The 24,694-nt window shown below is 46.4% G+C and overlaps 2 long non-coding RNA genes across 3 annotated transcripts in view; one reads left to right on the top strand and one right to left on the bottom strand.

Annotated features, from left to right (window-relative positions):
* The window catches only part of LOC125623447 (uncharacterized), a 49,143-nt gene extending 40,177 nt beyond the window's left edge, over nt 1-8,966 (top strand). For both annotated transcript variants that reach the window (XR_012665281.1, XR_012665279.1), the window contains one exon: nt 8,707-8,966. This is a non-coding gene — a long non-coding RNA (uncharacterized LOC125623447). The remainder of the gene's footprint in view (nt 1-8,706) is intronic.
* Nucleotides 1-23,615, bottom strand: part of LOC125623443 (uncharacterized) — a 46,051-nt gene extending 22,436 nt beyond the window's left edge. The window contains exons 1-2 of the long non-coding RNA XR_012665283.1: nt 22,809-23,615; nt 22,441-22,656 (exon numbers count right to left, since the gene is read on the bottom strand). This is a non-coding gene — a long non-coding RNA (uncharacterized LOC125623443). The remainder of the gene's footprint in view (nt 1-22,440; nt 22,657-22,808) is intronic.
* Between the last annotated feature and the right edge of the window lie 1,079 nt (nt 23,616-24,694).

Genomic DNA, 24,694 nt, shown 5'->3' with positions numbered 1-24,694 from the left:
TACTAGAGCTTGTCTTAGCAGATAAAGACCTGATCATGGAACTAAAAATTTATGGTAGCTTAGGTATAAATGATCACAACTTGTTCACATTTGTAAAGTACAAACCGAGTGAAGTTCAAACCAGTAATATATACACACTTGCTGCTTTAAGTGGGAAAATTTCACAATGTTCAAGGCAATTATGAACAAAAACAACTGGAAGGAAGAATTTGAATGGGAAAATGTGAGTAATTGGAAAACTTTTAAGAACACTTTACTTGATGCTCAAAAAGCCAGAATCAAGAAAAGGAGTACTTGTGGCACCATAGAGACTAACCAATTTATTTGAGCATAAGCTTTCGTGAGCTACAGCTCACTTCATCAGATGCATACTGTAGAAAGTATAGAAGATCTTTTTATATGCACAAAAGCATGAAAAAATGGGTATTTACCACTACAAAAGGTTTTCTCTTCCCCCACCCCACTCTCCTGCTGGTAATAGCTTATTTAAAGTGATCACTCTCCTTACAATGTGTATGATGATCAAGGTGGGCCATTTCCAGCACAAATCCAGGGTTTAACAAGAACGTCCGGGGGGGGCGGGGAGAGGGGTAGGAAAAAAACAAGGGGAAATAGCCACTCCCAGTCTCTATTCAAGCCTATTTCCCCTTGTTTTTTTCCTACCCCTCCCCCCCCCCCCCCCCCCCGGACGTTCAGACCGGAAATAAGGCATTTTTTTTTTTTTTTAATAGTGAGGGTAATAAATCATTGGAACAATTTACCAAGGGTTGTGGTGGATTCTCCATCACTGGTCATTTTAAAATTTAGATTGGATTTTTTTTTATTCAAAAGAAGTTATTTTGAGAGAGAAATATTTATTATTCCTGGGCAGAAGGGCAAAGGACCAGATTTTCAAAGTTATTAGGCATCTGTCTCCAACTGAAATTATGCAGTGTTGCAGCCATGTTGGTCCCAGGATCTGAGAGAGATAGGGTAGGTGAGGTTATATCTTTTATTTGATCAAGTTCTGTTGGTGGACGGGATAAGCTTTCGAGCTACAAAGTGCTCTTCCTCAGGAAGAGGTGAAACTGAGGAAAAGCTTTGTTTAGCTCGAAAGCTTGTCCCTTTCACTGACAGAAGTTGGTCCAGTAAAAGATGTGACCTCACCCACCTTTTCTCTCTGTTGAAAAGAATGGGAGTTAGATGCCCAAATATCTTTGGGAATCTAGGCCAGAAATCTTAGTGCTAACATCTAACAAGGTCCATAAGCTGAAGAGCCACTCTGAAGTAGTTACAAATGTGTTACATGCCTGACAGCAGAATCTTTGTTGAAAATGGAGAAAATAAAGCCACTTGACTGCCTCAGTCTGGAGGGGTGGGAACCTGACAGACAAGAAGAAGTGGTGTGTACAGGGCTTCCTAATTTTCCTGGAAGTATGTAGTGTTGCAGAGAAACCAGAGAGGGTGAAATGCTTCACACTGCTCCAGGTGGTAGGCTAGGAGGCACTGGTCACATACAGTACACTCTGGTGGCTCTTCTCACAGCTGGGACCGGCATTACTTCTGCTTTCACTGTTTGAGAGAGTGGAGCAGGAAACCACAGTGGCAGCAGCATACAAAAACAATCTCAGCAGGTGTCAGATTGCTGATTGCACACCATCTCTACAGTGTTCAATCTTTTGCCATCATTTGGTTGCTATGACAGCACTGTCTCCATGGCAACCCCTCAGCTGAGGCCTCCCTTGGGGATAAGAGTGGGGAAGGAGAGAGCATATATTAGAGAAAGGGTGGCAGACACAGAAAGGGTGGGATAGAGGAAGTTGAGAATTCATTCTTGATTACATTTGAGATCCAGCAGCCAAGATCCAGCAGCCAAAGGTAGCACATGGTCTAGGTCACTTCCCTCCTTTCTCTTACACCACAGCACCCCCAGACATTTCATACACAGGACAAGAGCTCTTGTTCAATCCCTCTTGTAGGCAGGGCTTCCAGGACAGTGACCTGGGTTCAATCTTGAGGGTTTCCCTTTGTTGGGCCTCCTTCTCTCCTGGAAGTGGGGATAATATTTCCAAGGCCTGGCCTTCCTTCATCTTTAGGAAACAGTTGTAGAAATAGAAAGGCAAGGAGTTGGCATGGTGGGCTCCTTGTGCCTACAGCCTTGGGGGATGGGAGAGGAGCTCTTGGAAGGAGAGTGCTGCAGGATCCTGTGGCTGGCTCTGCTGATGTGGAGGTATTGGGGTAGGTACTGCTTTCCCCCCCTCCATCCAGATTTCCTGGCAGAGAAATGGCCAAGGCATGAAATACATGGGCTATTTAGAGGTTGGAAACTGAGCTGGTGATGAGTGAGGATAAGTCCTGAGGGGACCTCAGCATCACAGCTGATGGGCATGGGGGAGCCAAGGATTCCAGAGTGGGAGGGAAGCACTGGAGGAGAATATGGGGGGGGATTTTATATCAAAGGTAATTAATATAACAGCTGAAGAGAATGTCAAGGGAGGGGGCTGAGGATGAGGATTTCCGTGTGCATCAGTGGTGGTGGGGGGCAGTGTTCCATTACGGAGGGATTAAGGAGAATATCTTGGGTGCACCATGGAATGGAGTACATCAGACAGAGAGAGGTATGAGAAAGCATGTAGAGAAGGAATGCACCAGAGAAGGGCTCAGGGGAACAGCCTTGCTGGAGAATCAATCCAGATTGGGAAGGGGTCAAAAGTGCCTGGAGTGAGCAGATCAGGAGAGCATGAGAGAAAGGGTGAAGCAGGGAGGGAAGGGTATTAGGGGGAATGCATCAGAGGAGGCCAGGTGAACACTAGTGTGAGATGGGGGGGCAATCAGATACGGCTGGGGGATAGGATATTTATCAGGGAGAGTTGTAGGAGAACCAGAGAGAGGAATGGGGTGCATTTATCTCCTCTACCCTCCCATCCCTCCATAACTTTGGCTTTCCTCTTTTGGCTTCAAAAGATTTCCCCTGCAGTCTATACCAGCCTCATGCTCCCCTTCCTAGAAGCTGACCCTATACCCAGTCATGTGTATGATGGGAAGGTGTCCCCAACAGACCTTTGGTTTCTGTCTGTATAAAGTTACCCTGGCTGGGATCCCTTGGCCTCTCACACCTAAACTCAGCACGGGCTGGAAGAGACTTCACATCAGTGGTCATATGATGTAAAGGAAAAGGATGGAATTGGAGAGGCAGGAGGGAGGTCTGATGGCTCCCAGGGAACATGAACACAGGTTTCTGCCAAGGGACTGGGGTATCTGCTACTTACTTCTGTGTGGAAATGTGTGTGCATCTTGGTAGCTTTCTAAACTAGGGGAAAAAAAAAAGAAGGGATCAAAGGTGCCCCTTCTCCCTCCCTGACAGTGTTAAAAGCTGATGTCACACTGGAGCAAGTTGAGTTCAATGCTGGTGTAGCACAGGCTGCTAGGCATCTGGAAGGATGAGGCTGCTGACCTACTAAGGATTATTGGACTCAGATGACCCTATCCTTGGACAAGTGTTTAACAGTTTTTGAAGTGGGGCCAGCGAGCACAGAAAAGATTAGGGACAGAAAGGATCTAGAGCATTTGATCACATCTTCATTCACCCCTCCCCTGGGATCAAGGCAGGATTTTTCCTTCCCAACAATCCATTTTCCAGAGCTTTGTCTAGTTCTAATTGTCAAAAAGGGAGACTAGGCCACAGTCTAGTAGATCCTCACCAGTAGGATACATTTCCGATATCTGTTCCTCTCCATTCCCCTCCCCAGTTTCAATCTATTACTCCTTGTTGTTGCCCATCAACAACAGTATAGGGACTATGACACACAGTTGAACAGTTCTGATTCCATACAGTAGAAAACAGTAATACACACACTAGCCTGTTCATAACAGTAGTTATGTTGTGGGCAGCAGTCTCCATTATGCTATGCCTATCTTCATCTGGTGAAGGTCTCCAGCCCAGTCAGCCTTTCCATCGGTTTCCTTCCCATCTATCTAAATAGTCTGATTGTTATGTTAGTGGGCCCCAGCCACCTAAACACCATAAAAAAAACTAGGCACAAATGTGCAGTATGCTTTTTATAGTTATTTCTTGCTTCTGCTGTGCCCATATACTGGGTGTAGAGTGGGCAGGGTATGACACATTCATATTCCACTAATATTGCAACCTGCAAATCCCTGACATGCAAGCTGAGGTCCGTTATCTGAAACTACACTTTCTGGGCTTCCAGCCATTTATGCTTTGAAACATTCAATGTTAGAGGCTGCTATTGATACAAGTATGGGAACTTGGGGCCTAGACAGAGTGTGAGCCACATTAAAATTATGTGATATAATAGATCTATGATATATGGAAATAGATCTATTTCCCAGTAACTACAATATTAGTCACTGTGACAAGGCTGACTGTTCATTGTGCAAAGGAGGATTAAAAATAGCTTGTGGGGATGCCATGGTCTAGCACTCAGGAGCATTGGAATCAATTCCTAGCTTTACAACAGACTTCCTCTGTGACCCCAGGCAAACCACTTAATCTCTATTGGCCTCAGGTCCACTTCAGCAAAACAGATATAATTATAATTCCTTTCCCTTGTCCATTTAGGTTGCAAGCTCTTCAGGGCAAGTTTCTTACTATGTGTGTATACAGTTGTTATTACGATGTGGTTCTGATCTCAGCTGGGGGCTCTAGGAGCTACTGTAATGCTATCAATAATCCATGTCTAGCTTGCTCCAAGGTCTATGAGATATGTCAGGAATGGTTCCTTGTGTTGGTTGGTGTAATGTCCTGGGGAAGGTTCCACTTCAGCTTCCCAGAAAAAAAAAAAAAAAACCTTGGGAACAAATAAAGGAGCAGCTGCCTCAGAGAATCTATCCCAGATCTTACATTGCAGATCCGGCACTCATTTATGAAGTCTTTGGCTTTGCTGCTCTTCCTAGGCAAATACAGCACTTCTCAGGCCCTTGCATGGTAGGCAGGCTTCAGGAGCTGTGTGGCCAAAGTGCACAGGGTTTAGCATTTCAGGACACACAGCTTTAAGAATTATGATTCGATGGCCTTTACAAATGTAAGGGGGGCTGTTACCCCCTTACTAACATTCAGTGGGGGTGTTTTGGTTGGCTAGCTCCCAGTACTAAAAGGGGGAAGGGTCGATGGGGAATCAGGACCCTGAGACTGACAGCCCCCAGGTACACTGGGGAGAGGCCAGTGCTCCAGGTCAGCCTGAATGACAGGGCAAGCAGGCTAATCAGAGAGTCAGGAGGCCAGGGAGGTCCCATCCTCTGTGTGAGCTGGATTTGCCTGGGTCAGACAGAGTGGGGCCGAGCTACGGAGAAAGCAGGGGCCCAAACTGAGCTGTCCCAGATCCAGAGAGAGCAGACCCTGTCCTGGGAGCAGAGCTGCAGCCCCAAAGCCAGAGGCACAGCCCAGAGAGAGCAGACTTGCCCTGGGAGCAGAGCTGCAGCAACCAGAGCCAGAGGGGCCAAAGCAGCCGCCCAGGGAGCTGGAGGCAGCAGCAGCGCTGAGACTGAGTGGTGCGGCTGGGGCTGGAGCAGTCCGGAGCTGGGTGCAGTGAGCAGCTGGGGAGAGCGAGGGGGACCCTGGGCAGCAGGCCCAGCACAGGGAGACGCCTCAGCCAAGAGGCTCTGCAGGCCATGCTTGGATCAGAACCCTGACAGGGCGGGGGCGACACTGGGAAGAAGGGTCCTATCACTTAGAGCGTGTGGCCACCACCAGAGCAAGTGTCCAACCCACAGCATCCTTGCAGCACAACCAGGGCCTGAGAAGAAGGCCTGGGACTCACAAGGAACAGACTGTGAACTGCCTTGACATTCCAGAGACACTGTTTGTGATGTTCCTTGCCACAGAGCAGGTTGATGTGTTTCCTTTCACCTTTCCCATTTTTCCTTATTCTTTTTAAAGAAAATTATTGATTAAATAACTTGCATTTGCTTTAACTTGTGTGTAATGGTCAGAGAGGTGCTCAGAGCAGAGAGAGTACCTTGGAGTGGGGATACCCTAGCCCCTGTCCTAGGTGACCACAGCAGGGTTGGGGGTCAAGCCCCCCAGGAATCCTGGGCCCAGCCTTGTTGGGGTTACGAGGACTCTGCCAGACAGGAGAGTGGAAGGGGAGCCCTCAAGGGCAGGGAGGCCACTGGGTAAAGGAAGTGGGAGCAAGGACTCAGATCCTTTCGCTAGCCCACTTCACCGGGGTAGTGCAGAAGCCAGGAAAGTTCCCCACAAGAGCAGGACTATTCCCCCGCTTACATAGAGAACTATTTTGCACGATCAGCTCTTCTCTCAATGTCCACTATTCATGAAAGTCCAGTGGTACTGTGTAGCAAGTTTAGCCAGGGCTCATCTTTCTCTGGGGCAGCAGGGAACCACACTGCCTCACTAAATTGGGGAATAAATAGGTCTTGCGGGGAATTAGTCTAGCTGCAGGAGTCATCCTCTGTGGCCTTTGAGAAGGTAGAAATAACACAGTGAGCCCAGGCCCTAGGTCAGGGCAGGGCAATGGTGAGTCAGGTGCACAGACAGGGGCTGAGCTGTAACACTAGGTTCCAAAGGGCCTGGCAGAGGGGGAGGCTGCCACCTGTGGGTTGGGTGGCAGGGGGACGCAGGCCCTCCCACTCCACTGCGTCCCAGCCCGGGGCCCTAGGAGTAGCAGAAGACCCGCTGCGGAGTCAGTGGGGATACTGGTCGCAACACACTGACATGGGCTCTGGGAGTGCTGCAGCCAGATTAGGGTCAGCTGCCACCAGGCTACTTTCAGACTCCCCCTCTTGAGGTACCTGGGTCAGGGTGGTGTCCTCAGAGGGGTCCAGCACCATGGGGTCCTCGGGATAGCTGGCACGGGGCAGGCTCAGCACTTCCTCTGGGTAGCTGGCACAGGGCAGGCTGGGCCAGTCCTCGGGTTTTCCACAGGCCACTGGGATTTCCCAATCATGAGCTAGGCTGGAGGCATCTGGCCTCCCCAGTGGCTGCTCTCCCAGTGAGCCCTGAGGTTGGGCCTTTATACTTCTGGGGCAATGCCTGACCCTCTGGGGGGCGGGCTTAGAGCTCCCTGGCTCCGCCCATGCTGGTGTCCAGAGGGATTGTTTAGTCTGCGGAAGAGAAGAATGAGGGGGGATTTGATAGCTGCTTTCAACTACCTGAGAGGTGGTTCCAGAGAGGATGGTTCTAGACTATTCTCAGTGGTGGAAGAGGACAGGACAAGGAGTAATGGTCTCAAGTTGCAGTGGGGGAGGTTTAGGTTGGATATTAGGAAAAACTTTTTCACTAGGAGGGTGGTGAAACACTGGAATGCGTTGCCTAGGGAGGTGGTGGAATCTCCTTCCTTAGAAGTTTTTAAGGTCAGGCTTGACAAAGCCCTGGCTGGGATGATTTAATTGGGGATGGATCCTGCTTTGAGCAGGGGGTGGGACTAGATGACCTCCTGAGGTCCCTTCCAACCCTGATATTCTATGATTCTATGATTCTATGACTTGTCTCTCTCCGGGGCGGCGGGGAACCAGACTGCCTCACTACACACCTCTTCTTCAAAGACTCCATAAATGAGTGCAGGATCTGCAGTGTAAGATATGGGATAGATTCTGTGAGCTGCTCCTTTCTTTGTTCCCAAGTTTTTTTCCAGGAAGCTGAAGGGAACCTGTGATGGGTTTCACCCCCTGGGATGTCACCTGATGTGCTGGGACACCACTGAGTCAGACTATTCTGCCAGCATGGGCCCCCTTTCATCTGGTCTTGCTAGGTTAGGCTCCCCAGCCTTTTCCATCCAAGCACACAGGCAGGGCCATACCCAGCTGCACAGAGAGACAGAGATCCGCTCTTGAAAGGCTCAGCTTAAAGGGCTTGCCACAGCACCCAGATGTTCATCCTCCCTTGGAGTACAAAAATTATATGAAATTTGACTCTTCCTTCAGTGTGGAAGAGGGTATGCACAACTTCTTGCCCCCTGGTTAGAAATCACATAAACTGGGTTATATTATAAACCAGAAATAAATTTAGTAACTATTACAAGTGTATTTTAAGTAGTTAAGGAGGTAGCAGACAGAACAAGGCAGATTTCTAAGAAAATTAAAAAGAGCACACAAACTAAGCTTAATACACTAAAGAAACTGGTTACATATAAGCTTCTCATGGAAAAGTACAGAATTCAAGATGGGTTCCAGTATCAGGTGACATGGTCACATGCCTCTGTAGGGCTCCTGTAGCCATTCTTCACAGCTGACCCACACATTCACAGGAAGACTAAGCTCTTTTACAGTCCACTGTCTCTTGCTGATGGGCCATCAGCACTGTCCAGCTTTTTCATTGTTGTACCCTGAATGTGACGTTATGAGTGTAATATAATATCTCATTGAAAGGGGACACAGGGCCAGAAAGAGTTAATTAACTCCCAAACTAACCTGACCCATGGCCGAACTTTAAAGACTTGTTAGGAAGAGATGTAAATGAATAGAGCTTTGAAATGCAGCCTGCATTGTTAGAGATAGAAGAGTAGCTGTTTGCTCAGGTCTTGTGATGTGAGCAAACAAGTCTTGTCTATGGCTATAGCTTTGATTCAAAGATTTAAAAAAAAAGGAGTATTAGTATTTAGGAAGACACTTGAGTGAAACAGTATTATTGTCTATATGTCTCTTTGAAGGTTGTGGTAACCTGCAGCTGAACTATTTAATGGATAAATTATCCTGTGCTAATTGCCATGATGTTTGGGAGAAGTAAAGTTAAGCCTGTTGTTTTCTCAGGCAAAAGCTGCTGCAAATGTATAAAAACCCTGGGACACGATCCTTCTTCATCTCAGATCTGCTTTGGGTTTGAAGAAGGGGAAACCCTAAGCCACAAGAATTGAGATCCCCAGTCATTGACTGGAGTCACCTGAATATGGACATTGGACTATAACCTCTGGACTATTTCTAAAAGGACTTTTGGCAACTACAAGCTCATCTCTGCTATGGATCTGGACCTCAAGAATTGAATTCAAGTCTGTCTGGATATTGATCTTTTAACCAACACTCTCTCTCTTTTCTTTTTTTAATACATTTTAGTTTAGTTAATAAGAATTGATTGTAAGCGTGTATTTGGGGTAAGATCTAAGTTATTATTTTACCTGGGTCTGGGGCTTGGTCCTTTGGGGTCAGGAGAACCTTTTCTTTTATATGATGAAATAAGAGTTTCAGAATTTATCATCATACGTTTGACATGTGTGCCTGGATGGAGGCCTGAGGCTGGGCACTTTAAGGGAACTGCATTGTTTGGACTTCTGAGTAACCAGTGAGGTAATACAGAAGTTGTTTTGTGCTGGCTTGGCAAATCTAAGTACTGGAATATCCACCAGTGTTTGGGGTGTGTCTGCCCCGTTCTGTTTGCAGTTCACCCTAATTGAGTGACCTCAGCTGGCTCCCATAGGCAGCCTTATTACACTGAAGTGTTGGCAGGGGGTGTCACCCAAAGTAACATTGTTGAAATACAAAAACATAGTCAATATTCCTAATTTCAGATACAGAAATGATACATGCATACACATAGATAATCATATTCAGTAAATCATAACCTTTCCAATGATATCTCACATACGCCATCTTGCACACAGTATATCTCAGTTATGTCATATTCATAGCATAAACATATTTTCATAAAGAATATGGAATGCCATGTCACATCGCCCCTCTGAGATTACTGCCAGAGGGTTGGTCACTGATCAATGTATGCCTAAAATCCCTTTTTGGCTTTGGTTATACAACCTCCAAGTGTTACCAAACACTGTAATGCCATTCATAGGTGTTTTTGCAAAGTTCTGGATTTCTGTTCCCAGGTTGCCAGAAAACATTGTGATGTGTAGCATTGTGTACATAATGCAGATGTCAATGTCCTTTAACGTGTAGGTGTCTTGGCATTTAGCCACCAATGCTATGAGGTGGTGTGCCTCAGTTTCCCCTTCCACACAGCAGTTTAGATTGGTTACACTTTCTCTGCTGTGCCAAGCTCTTAGCCTGTTTACAGGTACTAGCTGACAGGTGGTACGCTCATAGGACCTTCTTGTTACTACTCCCAGTCTGTACCAAAGATTTTTCCAAAAATCATACGTCACACATTTTTAAAGTATTTACCACCAGTATCAAATTCTTTATCTTAACCCACAGAGTGTGTAGTAAGAGACATAAAGTTACCAGCAAATTCATGACAGAGAGGTGCTTCCAAGTATGATTATCATACCACGCCTTCTGTCTAAACCAGTGGTTCCCAAACTTGTTCTGCTGCTTGTGCAGGGAAAGCCCCTGGCGGGCTGGGCCGGTTTGTTTACCTGCCGCGTCCGCAGGTTCGGCCGATTGCGGCTCCCAGTGGCCGCGGTTCGCTGCTCCAGGCCAATAGGAGCTGCTGGAAGCGGCGCGGGCCAAGGGATATACTGGCCGCCACTTCCAGCAGCTCTCACTGGCCTGGAGCAGCGAACCACGGCCACTGGGAGCCGCGATCGGCCGAACCTGCGGACGCGGCAGGTAAACAAACCGGCCCGGCCCGCCAGGGGCTTTCCCTGCACAAGCGGCAGAACAAGTTTGGGAACCACTGGTCTAAACAGATCAGTCTGTTCAGCATTTATGGTATTTCTCATCCCCTCAGTAAAGGTTCTTACTTTGGGAAAGTCTTTGGGGTTTTGGCAAGAAAAGGGTGTAAGGAGACCTTGTATGTTACTGGTCCACCCCCTGTGAAGCTGCATTTCCTCTCCAGGGTTAAGGCCATGTGAAGAATCCACCCTCTTTCCTGAGATTCCTTTGTGTTGTTCACCACCATCACTCAGGGCTAGTCTACACTGGCAATGTTAAAGCTCTGCCACAGCGCTTGTGTGGCATGTGTGGTCACGGCAGAGTGCTGGGAGAGAGCTCTCCGAGCGCTCTAAAAAAACCACCTCCACGAGGGGCGTAGCTACCAGCGCTGGGAGCGTGGTTCCCAGCGCTGGTGCACTGTCTATATTGCCGCTTTACAGCGCTGAAACTTGCTTCGCTCAGGGGGGTGTTTTTTCAGTGTAGACAAGCCCTCAGTGCCTGATATTTAGTTGTTGGGAGGGCCATTGGTCATTATCTTTGAAAACTCATGGTGATTGGGGGAGGTCCCAGACGACTGCAAAAAGGCAAATATAGAGCCCATCTTTAAAAAAGGGAAGAAGGAGAACCCAGGGAACTACAGCCTCACCTCAATCCCTGGAAAAATCATGGAGCAGGTCCTCAAGGAAACCATTTTGAAGCACTTGGAGGAGAGGAGGGTGATCAGGAACAGTCAACATGGATTCACCAAGGGCAAGTCATACATGAGCAACCCAATTGCCTTCTATGATGAGATAGCTGGCTCTGTGGATATGGGGAAAGCGGTGGACGTGATATATCTTGACTTTAGCAAAGCTTTTGATACGGTCTCCCACAGTATTCTTGCCAGCAAGTTAAAAAAGTATGGATTGGATGATGGAGTATAATGTGGTTAGAAAGCTGGCTAGATCATTGGGCTCAATGGGTAGTGATCAACGGCTCCATGTCTAGTTGGCAGCCAGTATCAAGCGGTGTACCCCAGGGGTCGGTCCTTGGGCCAGTTTTGTTCAACATCTTTATTAATGATCTGGATGATGGGATGGATTGTACCCTCAGCAAGTTCGCAGATGACACTAAGCTGGGGGGACAGGTAGATATGCTGGATGGTAGGGATAGGGTCCAGAGAGACCTAGACAAATTGGAGGATTGGGCCAAAAAAAATCTGATGAGGTTCAACAAGGACAAGCGCAGAGTCCTGCACTTAGGACATAAGAAACTCATGCACCGCTACAGGGTGGGGACTGACTGGCTAAGCAGCAGTTCTGCAGAAAAGGACCTGGGGATTACAGTGGACGAGAAGCTGGATATGAGTCAGCAGTGTGCCCTTGTTGCCAAGAAGGCTAACGGCATATTGGGCTGCATTAGAAGGAGGACTGACAGCAGATGGAGAGAAGTGATTATTCCCCTCTATTTGGCACTGGTGAGGCCACATCCGGAGCATTTTGTCCAGTTTTAGGGTCCCCACTACAGAAAGGATGTGGACAGATTGGAGAGAGTCCAGCAGAGGACAACAAAAATGATCAGGGGCCTGGGACATATGACTACGAGGAGAGGCTGAGGGAACTGGGCTTGTTTAGTCTGCAGAAGAGAAGAATGACGGGGGATTTGATAGCAGCCTTCAACTACCTGAAGGAGGGTTCCAAAGAGGATGGAGCTGGGCTGTTCTCAGTGGTGGCAGATGACAGAACAAGGAGTAATGGTCTCAAGTTGCAGTGGGGGAGGTCTAGGTTGGATATTAGGAAACAGTATTTCACTAGGAGGGTGGTGAAGCACTGGTATGGGTTACCTAGGGAGGTGGTGGAATCTCCATCCTTGGTGGTTTTTAAGGTCTGGCTTGACAAAGCCCTGGCTGGGATGATTTAGTTGGGGATTGGTCCTGCTTTGAGCAGGGGGTGGGACTAGATGACCTCCTGAGGTCCCTTCCAACCCTAATATTCTATGAGGGGTTTACTTGCCCAGGAAGTGGCTGTCTCTGCCCCTTCATCAGGTGGATTATTAGCATGTTCACAGACACGAAAATGCTTGGAAGAAACACTCCCCGCCAACCCCGCTGCTGCTGCCGCTGCCTCCAAGAGACAGAGTTAGTTTTCACAAGTACAGCAAGTAAAACATTTTGAAAAAGTGGGGCCTGGATTGGGGTACCCTTGATCACCCTTCTCGCTGTTCCCAAAAGCTCAGCTGTATGGCTGCTCCCTTCAGGAAGGTCAGTTACACGGTTCTTTCTTAAAACCTGAGCCACAGGTGAGGTGCCTGGTATTACAGATGCAGATCCAGCAAATTTCTCCTGGGCAAACCCTTCCCTGTAATGAGTGGGGAAACACTCCTGTAGTCCCCCACATTCCTTCTTAACCTCTTTGTCTGGTCCCCCTGCCAGGGCACACACCCCTGTGGTCCCTGGAGGGCAATCTGTCCAGCTGTGAGCTCACAGCTACCAGCCATGACAGACCCTTCACTGGCCAGCCCTATACCCTCCTCTGTCTTTGAATTGGGTTGGCCTCCAGTCACAGAGCCCCTGGAATCCTCACCCTGTACCCTGCAGCACTTTCTTGGATCCCACCTTCCCCCTCTAAGGCTTCCCTTCCTCTAGGACACATTTCCTGATGCATCCTAGAGCAGGATCTATCCCTTGCTTAACTGCAACTTCCTGACAGCCAGCAACGTGAACAGTCTCTCTACTGTCAGCCAAAACGTTCCCCTCCTGAGGGAACAGCCACAGGACAGGAGCTGGTTCCACCCACCCCCACCCCTTGTGACAAATCTATCTCTTGTTCATCCTTTCCTTTTCTTCTGCTTGCATCCTGTGCAGCTCCAACTTTTTGATAACTTCACTTTCACTCGTTTTCCTCCTTTTCTGTCCCTACTTCTCTTTCCCAAAATAAACAGAAAATAACAAACCAGTAACCACCTTGTCTGTTCTCTAGCCACCACACTTAAAACTCTCTTAAAATCATCACTGGTGTTTCAGGCAGGGCCGTCTTTACCCATACGCAAAGTACGCAGCTGCGTAGGTTCCGGGCACAGCTGCATGCTGCGTGCTGATGCAGTCCCTGCTCCGGCTCTTCCCCTGGGCCCCCGCCCCTGCTCTGCCCCCGCCCTGCCTCTTCCCCACCTCCACTCCCCTGAGCTCTGCAGCAGGGTCGGGCCTGCCCTCACTGGCGGCGGGAAGCGCAGCCACCTGGCCACAGCTGGGCCACCAGTGAGTGCCGGAGGGTGGTTCCCCCTCCTGCCCCCCAAGCCAGCTCTCTCCCTCTCAAAGTGGAGGCCTGCCTCCCCTCCCCCTCCCACAGAAGCCTGGGGCCAGCCCCCCCCACTCGCCAGCCCCCCCGCTCCCCACCCCGCAGAGGCCTCGGTCCCTCCATCCCCGCGGGGGCGCTGCATAGGGCCCCAGAATAGCTAGGGATGGCCCTGGTTTCAGGGCAATAAGCTGTGCATAGGATCCTGCTCGACTACACAACTGTGATAGGTTGGACCCAGGCTGGTAGAATAGTCTGACTCAGTGGCGTCTCAGCACACCAGGTGACATCCTAGGGTGTCCAACCCATCACAGAACCTTCCCCAGGACATTACACCAAAAAAGGGAGGAGGTGTTGCCTTGTATATCAAATATGTGTACACTTGGACTGAGGTTGAGATGAAAATAGGAGACAGACTTGTTGAAAGTCTCTGGGTAAGGATAAAAGGGGTAAAAAAAAGGGTGATGTCATGGTAGAGGTCTATACAGACCACCTAACCAGGAAGAAGAGGTGGGTGAGGCTTTATTTAAAAAAAAAACAACTAACAAAATCATCCAAAGCACAGGACTTGGTGGTGATGGGGGACTTCAACTACCCAGACATCTGTTGGGAAAATAATACAGCAGCACACAGATTATCCAACAAGTTCTGGAATGCATTGGAGACAATTTTATATTTCAGAGGTGGAGAAAGCAACTAGGGAAGAGGCTGTTTTTGACAAATAGGGAGGAACTGTTTGAGTGGTGAAAGTGATCATGAAATGATAAAGTTCATGATTCTAAGGAATGGTAGGAGGGAAAACACCAGAATAAAGATAATGGATTTCAAGAAGTCAGACTTTAGCAAACTGATGGAGTTGGTAGGTAAGATCCCCTGGGAAGCAAATCTAAGGGGAAAAACAGTTCAAGAGAGCTTGCAGTTTTTCAAAGAGACATTGTTAAGGAAGGCACTATCCCACTGCGTAGGATAGAGAGGCAGTCTGGCAACTGACCACCCTGGCTTAACCAGGAGATCTTCAATGATCTGAAATTGAAAAAAGAGTCCAACAAAAAGTGGAAACTAGGTCAAATTAAAAAGGATTAATATAAACAAACCACACAAGTATGTAGGGACAAAATTCAAAAGACCAAGGCACAAAAAGAGAAAAAGCTAGCTAGAGACATAAAGAGTAACAAGAAAACATTCTAAAATTACATTAGAAGCAAGAGGAAGACCAAGGACAGGGTAGGTACTCAGTGAGGGGGGAAAACAATAACAGAGAATGTAGAAATGGCAGACATGTTAAAGGACTTTTTTTGTTTCAGTTTTCACCAAAAAGTTGAGCAGCAACTGGACGTCTAACGTAGTGAATGCCCGTGAAAATGAGGTAGAATCTGAGGCTAACATAGGGAGAGAACAAGTTAAAAATTACTTAGACAAATTAGACGTCTTCAAGTCAGCAGGACCTGATGAAATACATCCTAGAACACTCAAGGAGCTCACTGAGGAGATATCTGAGCCATTAGTGACTATTTTTGAAAAGTCATGGAAGATGGGAAAGATTTCAGAGGACTGGAAGAGGGCAAATATAGTGCCGATCTATAAAAAGGGAATAAGGACAACCCAAAGAATTACAGACCAGTCAGCTTAACTTCAATACACAGAAAGATAATGGAGCAAATAATCAAGCAATCTATTTGCAAAGGTTTTTAAGAATAGGTTGGGTAGTCCTGCCTTGCGTGCAGGGGACAGGACTAGATGAAAGGGGGTTTTAAAGAACTGGTTAGACAAACAGCTGCCAGGAATGGTCTAGTTATTATGTAGTCCCACCCTGAGTGCAGGGGACTAGACTAGATGGCCTCTCGAGATCCCTTCCAGTCCTACACTTCTATGATTCTTCATGTCTGGTCATCCTGCCAGAATGACTCTTCTGAAAGATTGAAGCAGGTGTCCATCAGGATATGTCTAAATATCTGTAGAAGCCACTTGTCTGTCCCATGAAGAACCTCTGCATGATTAATGTGCTCAAATGCCCAATGAAACTTGTCCTCTTGGCATGGCATAGGCTGTGGATCCTATATCTGAGGGTGGTTGCAGACATTGTCTGTTGTGGACCTGATATTCTGGACAGAAAACATGCAGAGAACATCAGGGAATCTTTTGGTGTTATACACCCAAGTGATACTTCCCAATGTTCTTCAGAGGAGTTTTGGGACTGGTAACAGAGACTTTCTGAAGGTTTGTAAATAAACGTCACAGAAGTTAGAGATAAAAAAGACCAGAGAGTACATGTTCTTCTCCCCCTCCTTGAAGCACTGCTTCACTTCCTTCAGTGGCTGCTTGAGCATCCTTCTCAAGGTTCCAGCTAACACTCTTGAGCAACTCTTGTTGAGGGAGAAGAGAGAACCCACAAGCCACTTCCAGGAAGTGGGGCAGATCTCATCAATTGCAACAGGGACGTTTCTACATCAGCTCTCCTTCTCTCTCTTCTTTTCTATCTCTTCAGTACTGATCTTATTTTTCTCCATCTCTTTTTCATTCTTTCTTTCCCACACATCTTTCTTTTCTCTCTCCCTTGTTCATTTCTTCTTTTTCAGCATCTCTTAACTTGTCTCCCCTTTTTTCTATTTCATTTACTCTTGCTGTTCTTTCTGTCCCTGCCTCTTTGTATGTTTCTCCTTCCCTCATTCTTTTTTCCCTTCAGTCTCTCTCCCTTTGTTTCCAGCGTCTCCCTCCCAGTCACTGCCTGCTCAAGTGAGGGAGATCTGCAAAGAGAGCAGGTGAACAGCAGAAAGAGAGAAAGGATGGTCCAATGGTTACAGTGCAAGCCTGTGACTTGGGGAAACCTGGGTTCAATTCAGTGCTCTACCTCAGTTTTCCTGTGTGTCATTGGGCAAATCACTTAGCCTCTCTGGGCCTCAGTTACTTATTTGTACAATGGGGATAATAGCCCTGCTCTAGTTAACAGGGGTGTTGTGAGGCAACATATATTAAAGATTGTGAGGTGCTCAGATGCTGTAGTAATGGGGGAGGGAGCATAAAAGTGTGATGGGGGGAAGTCAAACAGTAAATCCTGGGGCTCCACAAACAGTTTTACTTCCTCCCACCCTCCATATTCTTATCAGCCTCTGAAGCCCTGGCTTGAGTTAAGGCTCTCAGAGCTGCTATGTTCCCTGCTTTGCAGCTGGGAGACCTGGCTGCAGTTATCCTGTCTGCCCCACTTGTCACTTAGCCACGCTGTACAGATTTAACTCCTTTAGCCAGCCCCCTTACATCTGTCTTTCCAGCTTCCTTAATCACTTGTGCTGGGGGGCAGAAAGAGCGGGTTTCTGCATCTCCTCCATTTTTATTCCCTACATTTTACTATTTTGTTTTTGACAGAAGGGCTGACAAAAATTACCTCCCCACCTCCACCCCAACGGGACATCTGGTCCTTGTGGTTGGGAAAGGATGTTCCAGTCTTACCAATTTCATTCTCCTTCCCCCTCCTGCTCTTGACTATGTTCTTATCATTGCAAAATCTCATTTTGTTGTCTGGTCTCCCTCGCCACAGCTTCTTCGCTGCACAAGGACTGGCTCCCCTGTCACTTCCTCAGCAAGGTCATCTCTCTAATTGACCTTGTTGGAATGACTGATACTTTAATACTCTCGGTGTGGGGAGCCCAGGATTGTAATAGCAGGGGGCTACATGGTAGGAGTGAGGGGCATTGGCAGAGCTGTGGAAATAGAATATCAGGGGGCTGCAGGGGAGGATGGAAGAAGCATTGGTACAGCTTGGGAGGGGGATTGAGGGCAGAAGTGGAATATCAGCGGGGACGGACTTCTGGTCACGACTCAGGGGCATCAGCAGAGCTTTGAGGACACCCAAGACAGGACTAGCAGGGTGTATTGCAGGGCAGGATTGAGGTGCCTTAGCAGAGAGATGGCAAATGGAAGCAATGAAGCAGAATGAGTTGCACTTTCTTTTTGTCATTTAATAAGAAGCGATAATTCACCACATCGATTCCACTCAAATCTCCATCCTCCTCTGAGATCCACGTGTGGCACTAAATCTCTCTGCCTTGTTCTGAGTTTCCTTTACCTCGCATGCTTCCCCTCCCCCAGGGCTGCAGCTTGCTGCGGGCTGCAGCAAGAATGCTGTCCTTGTGCTGCTGAGGATGTGTGTGCTTGCACACAGCCTCAAAGCTCCATTTCCCCCTGCCAGCTACTGTCACACCATCAGGAGAAGAACAAGTCCAAAGGACAACTAAGGGCAGCACCCCATTCTCTCCCCTTTAACCCCCTCCTCTTAACCCCTCTGTAACCTTGGGACATCCTCCCTCCACAGCTCCTGGGCAAGCTTGAGGGATTAGGTCTAGAGATACTGATAAAATGATGGGGAGGAGAAGGGAGAGTGAGGCTGATGGGGAGAGAGAATCAGTATCTGATACGAAGATATAGAAAGAGGCAGGTGAAAAGAGCACAGGGAGATAGAGGGAGACTTTTGGGGAGAGAGAGAACAGAGGGAGTGACAGAGAAAATCAGGTGGAGAGAAAGGTGGGACGGAGGGAAGAGGAGAAGGCTAGAGAACAGAAGGGAAGCAGAGAACAGGAGAGTTGGGTAGGGAAAGACTGCACTTGTCTACATGAGGAGATTTTTAACAATTTTATAGGTAATGTTTTAAAACTATGGTGTGGAGAGGGCAAGTTGTAGCTTTCACTTGCCTTAACACGTGTGGGGGGGTGACCACAAAGCACCTTGCAAGGGGTCACCGTGACCCAGCAAACATGGCAAACCCACAGCTTGTGCTGCCTACCCAGGGGGTTTTAAAACATATTTAGCGACTCTGCACTTTTCAGAAAGCTGCTCCTAGTGTGGACAAATGCTCAGGCTGACGGGGAAAGGCGCGTCGAGCAAAAAGTACGGGAGCAGCAGGCGCTGCACAGACAAACTGGGTGAGACCGGGGGTAGGGGTAAAAAAGGCGTGGGTAAACTTCAGCTTCAGAAACCAAACTCCAACTTGTCAAGGAAACGTTCTGTTTCTTGCCCTAAAACAAAAGACTGTTTGATAGCTGACACTTCATTTTCTATAAAATAGGAGAAAATGACATAAACCTGTAAAAAAAATAAATGTCACCTGCTTTTAGCAGTCAGCAAAAGTACCAGGCAGAAGCTTGGGATGTCTCGTTGCAGATTTTTACAGGCCACAGTTTTCCCAACAGATCTGTTGCTGAGCGTAATCAGATGGTAGATAATGCACACATCAGTTGTGGTAGTTGTGCAGCCAGGATTCGCTTATCACAAGAGAGCAGTGAGTAAACGCTTTATTCCTTAGGTCAGAAGTGGGCAAATATCATATTCCCCAAATGAGAAGTGAGGAACCTGTTTATCCGGATTTATCCTTGACTACGCTACTGTGTGGGACACCGTCTGTGGTTCTTTCCATCTCTGTCTGCAATTTTCCTTCCGTCTGTTGCCATGCTAACAGGCATGCAGCTCCACCAATGGTAGCACTAGTGCAGACCGGGTCTGCATTTGCCAGCATTTAACCACTGTGTCATATAACCCGGCTCAGCCCAAGCTTACGCCTTCATTTCTTTATTTTAACATGCATCAGGGAATGGGCAGCATCCTGCTTGTCTGTATCATGGGAAAGGGGAACTGTACCCTACTTTCCCCATCCGGGATCAGCTTCTTTCTCCCTGTTCCCCTGCACTTGCTTTGTTTGTAGAGAGATAGGGGCCTACCCAGGAGAGTTGGCACAGGATTATAATCTCCCTCAAACAAAGTGCATGCAGAAGTGCAGGTGGTTCCCACCTGTTAAAATAAACCAGAACTGAGCTGGGGAGTGGCACTGTCCTCAGCCAAAGCACCTTCCCTCCTGCAAAGAAATGGGTACAGCAGTTGTGAGAGCTTCACCCACATACACCACCTCATATCTGCCCTGGAGTGGTAAAAGGGGAGCTCTATTTCCATGGACCATGTCAGTCCTTGGCCTCTCTCCTGAGAGTGACAACAACATGGTCACCTATGCCCATTTGTGATGGTGGTTTTTGCAACATATACACCTGTCCCACTAAGAACTTGATGGAGACACCCCCATCTTATTAGAGAGAGCCCACCAAACATCCATTGGATGGGAATGAATTTGAGTATCTAATGAAGGAAATGAGATTGAAATTAATTTGCACTTGCTGGTGTCCAGGGTTGGATTGGACAAGGTGCCGTTGAGGTAAAAGATTTTGTATTCCAGTCCCCAAACCTCATGAGCTATCCACTCCCCTCTGACCTAGGGCTGTATTGGAACTGATGTTCTAGAGGTGAAATGCTTTACTTAGATCTGTATTAAGATCACACAGAAAGTGAGGGTCTCAGCTCAAATTCAAATCCAGAACTCTACCTTGTGGGTGTTCACAGTTTTAACATGTCTGCACCAGACTGGTTCATCACCTGTAATATCTCTGTGAATTCAGCTTCAGAGCTTCTTTACATTCAGAATCATAGAAATGTAGGGATGAAAGGGACTTCAAGAGCTCATCTAGTCCAGCTCCCTGCATTGAGGCCGGAGCAAGTAAACCCAGACCATCCCTGACAGTTGTTTTTCCAACCTGTTCTTAAAAACCTCCAATGACAGGGATTCCACAACCTCCCTTGAAAGCCTATTCCAGTGCTTAACTATCCTTACTGTTACATTTTTTTTCCAAATATCTGACTTAAATCTCCCTTGCTGCTGATTAAGTCCATTACTTCTTATCCTACCTTCAGTGGACATGGAGAAAAATTGATCACCATCCCTTTTGTAACAGCTTTTAACGTATTTGAATACTTCTATCAAATTCCCTGTTAGTTTTCTTTTCTCAGGAGTATACATATCCAGTTTTTTAAAACTTTTCCTTATAGGTCAGCTTTTCTAAACCTTTTTATGATTTTTGTTGTTCTCCTCTGGATTCTCTCCAATTTATCCACATCTTTCATAAAGTGTGGCACCCAGAATTGGATACAGTACTCCAGCAGAGGCCTCACCAGTGCTGAATACAGCAGGACAATTACCTTCCGGGTCTTACATACAACACTGCTGTTAATACACCCCAGAATGATATTAGTCTTTTTTGAAGCTGCATCACATTGTTGACTCATATTCAATTTGTGATCCACTATAACCTCCAGATCCTTTTCAGTAGTGCTAGCACCTAGCCAGTTTTACTCAATTTTGTAGCTTTGAATTTGACTTTTCCTTCCCAAGTGAAGTCCTTGCACTTGTCTTTATTGAATGTCATCTTGCTAGTTTCAAATTTCTCTCTCCAATTTGTCAAGACATTTTGGATTCTAATCCTGTTCTCCAGAGTGCTAACTACCCATCCCAGCTTGATGTCATTCACAGATTTTATAAGTATACAGGTGCATCGCATCTTACGTGCATTTAACATGCGTGAATTCAGCTTTGCGCGGTTGGCAAAAAAAAAAAAGAAAAAGAGAAAAATAACAATTTAAATACTGTACCTGTAGTGCGGGCGATTCCGCCCGCCATTACACTCAATGTAATTTTGACTATACGCGATTTCGCTTTATGCGCTGACTGCTGAACGTAACCCCAGCGTAAGATGAGACTCGCCTGTATTCTTCACTCCATTATCCAAGACATTAATTAACATATTGAAGAGTAGCAGACCCAGGACTGACCCCTGCAGGACATCATTAGATACGCCTTCCCAGTTTGACAGCAAACCATTGATAATTATTCTTTGAATACGGTTTTGCATCCATCATAGAGTAATTTCATCTAGACCACATTTCCTAGTTTACTTATGAGAATGTCATGTGGGACTGTGTCAAAAACCTTACTGAAATCAAGATATATCATGTCGACAGCTTTCCCCTATCCACTAGGCCAGTAACCCTGCCAAAGAAGGAAATTAGGTTGGTCTTGCTTAATTTGTTCTTCACTAATCCATGTTGGGTATTGCTTATCACTCTATTATCCACTACGTAGTTACACATCCATTGTTTAATGATTTATTCCAGAATTTTTTCAGGTATCAAAGTTAGGTTGTCTGTAATTCTCCAGATCCTCTTTGTTCCCATTTCTACAGATAGGTACTGTGTTTGCTCTTTTCCAGTCCTCTAGGACCTCACGTGTCCTCTATTCTCAAAGTTAATCACTAAGGTTCTGAGATTGCTTCAGTTAGATCCTTAAATACCCTAAATTGAATTTAATCAGATCCTGCTAACTTGAATACATCTAACTTATCTAAATATTCTTTAACCTGTTCCTTCTCTATTTAAACCTTTAATAATTTAAACCTTCAAAATAATTTAACCTTTAAAATATCTCTCTATCTATGCTACTGAAGGAGGTTCTGAACTCATAGCCAGTTCTCCTGCACTGTTCCCAACTGAACCTCCTGCTGGGACAGGAGCTTTGAGCTCTGAACAGCCAGAGCTGCATAGAGCAACTCTTACTGGAGGTTGCTGGGAGACACTAATGCAGCCAGTGTTCCTGCACTTTTGTGTTCAGAAGTTTCTTTTGGGAGGGGCCAGGCCTGGCATGGCGGGAGCTGCACTCAGCGAGAGCTTCTGTATTGTTCCCTACAGCACTCTGCTGGGAGACAAGAAGTGTGGAGAAGCTAGGTGCTCCCTGTGCATTGTGCCCCAGGCCTATTTCCTAGCATTTCTCCTGCTGAGAGATGCTAGGACTGGAATAGTTTTTAATTACCTGTAGCCAGTGATCCCTCCCTGTTCCTTACAGAGCCTTTTGCGGTAGGAGGCTGGGACTGTAGTAGATGTGATCTCTTCATAGCTGACACGACTGTACTATTCTTGATGGCATGCTTTGCTGGAAGATGGTAGGTCTGGAGTAGTCAGGAGCTCCCCATGGAGCTAGTATTCCTTCTACACTTTTTATAGTTTTCAGAGTGGTAGCCATGTTATTCTGTAACAGCAAAAACAATGAGTAGTCCTTGTGGCACCTTAGAGACTAACAAATTTATTTGGGCATAAGCTTTCAAGGGTTAAAATTCACTTCATCAGATGCATGGAGTGAAAAATATAGTAAGCAGTATGAAAAGATGGGAGTTGACTTACCAAGTGGAGGGTCAGTGCTAAGGAGGCCAATTCAATTAAGGCGGAAGTGGCCTATTCTTAACAGTTGATTACTTTTGTAGTGCTAACGAGGCCAATGCAAGGTGGTCCTCGCTCATTTCTAACAGTTGACAAGAAGGTGTGAGTATCAGCAGAAGGAAAACTACTTTTTGTAGTGACCCATTCAGTCCCAGTCTTTATTCAGGCCTAATTTGATGGTGTCCAGTTTGCAAATTAATTCCAGTTCTGCCGTTTCTCATTGGAGTCTGTTTTTGAATTTTTTTCTTGAAGAATGGCCACTTTTAGGTCTGTTACTGAGTGTCCAGGGAGACTGAAGTGCTCTCCTACTGGTTTTTGAATGTTACAATTCTTGATGTCAGATTTGTGTCCATTTATTCTTTTGCATAGAGACTGTCCAGTTTGGCCAACGTATATGGCAGAGGGGCATTGCTGACACATGATGGCATATACCACATTTTATAGTCCTCCTCCTCTGAAAGGCTGTAATTTCCAGAGTCAGTGCTTCTCTTCTGGTCCCTAAAGTTTTATGTGACAACGATAAAGCTACTTACTTTCTCTATGCTTCACTTTACCTTCCCCAGCCTCCACGCAGGTCTGTGCTACAGTTTTAATGAAATAGTGCCCATAGCATACCATGCATACAGTGCCTCCAAATGGGAAAGGCCAAGCTAGGGGTAGCTGTGACCTACCTTATTCTCTATGGTGACATTAAAGTTTACTTGTATTCATTCTCTCTCACATGTTGCTGAAAAGGAACTAGATTTCTTGTGAAGCTTTAGTCAATACTGTTGAGCTACCTATCACGGTCAGCTGAACTCTTATCTCTCCCGTCCAGTTGCTGTGCTCTTTCTGGTTTCCGTGACCTCATTCCTGCCCAGGGAAGAACGCACCAAAATATAAATAACTTTACCAGTACCAAAAGCTTCTGTGTATTTGTATTGTTTTGCCTTACTTTTTGTTCATAAGAACACTGTCCTTGGACAAATTGTACACCGGATACACAAAGGAAAACACCCAGACCCTCAAAACATTCACACAAAGCAGGTGCTACTATAAACGAATAAATAAAAATAAAATATAAACATGCCATAAATAGACAAATACAGTCATGTAGACATGCATCCATGCACACACACACAGACACACACAGACACACACGCCCCCACACAGAAATATCAATACAAATGGACATGCACACAGACAGAAAAACACAGACATACACAAATATGTACACACACAAATACAGACATAGAGACATAGGTGCACACATATACCGATACACACATATAGAAATGCATGCACACATACATGGCATGTAGATATACACACACCCACACACAAAACACAGGCATCTAGATATGCACACACACATACACCAATACAGGCATATAGATATGTGTGTACACACATACACCAGTACAGACATGTAGACATACACCAATATAGACACACACACACATATTAAGACAAATACTGACATATAGACATGTGCACACATAAAGACCAGCACAGACATATGACCAGGCTTACAAAGAGATAAATAGAGGCATCTAGACATGTACACACACACATATGCAAATACAGGCTTATAGACATGAATGTGCATACACACAAATACAGGGATATACAAATGCACATGAATTCACACTTGGATAAATACAGACACACTAATACTTGCATGCTGACATGCAAACACACACACAGATAGATAGATAGATAGATAGATAGATAGATAGATAATCACACCGTCATCTCCATGTGCAAACATAAGTACACATAGCCATATGCATACAGCTACACGGGCATAATATGTGCACTCTCATTTGCGAAATGGCACATCCACAGGGCCGTAGGTAGGCACACACACA

The sequence above is a fragment of the Caretta caretta genome, chromosome 1 (genome assembly GCF_965140235.1).
Source record: "Caretta caretta isolate rCarCar2 chromosome 1, rCarCar1.hap1, whole genome shotgun sequence".
Lineage (NCBI taxonomy): Eukaryota > Metazoa > Chordata > Testudines > Cheloniidae > Caretta > Caretta caretta.
Note: the sequence above shows the minus strand (reverse complement) of the source record. Positions and strands in the feature narration are given on the sequence as shown.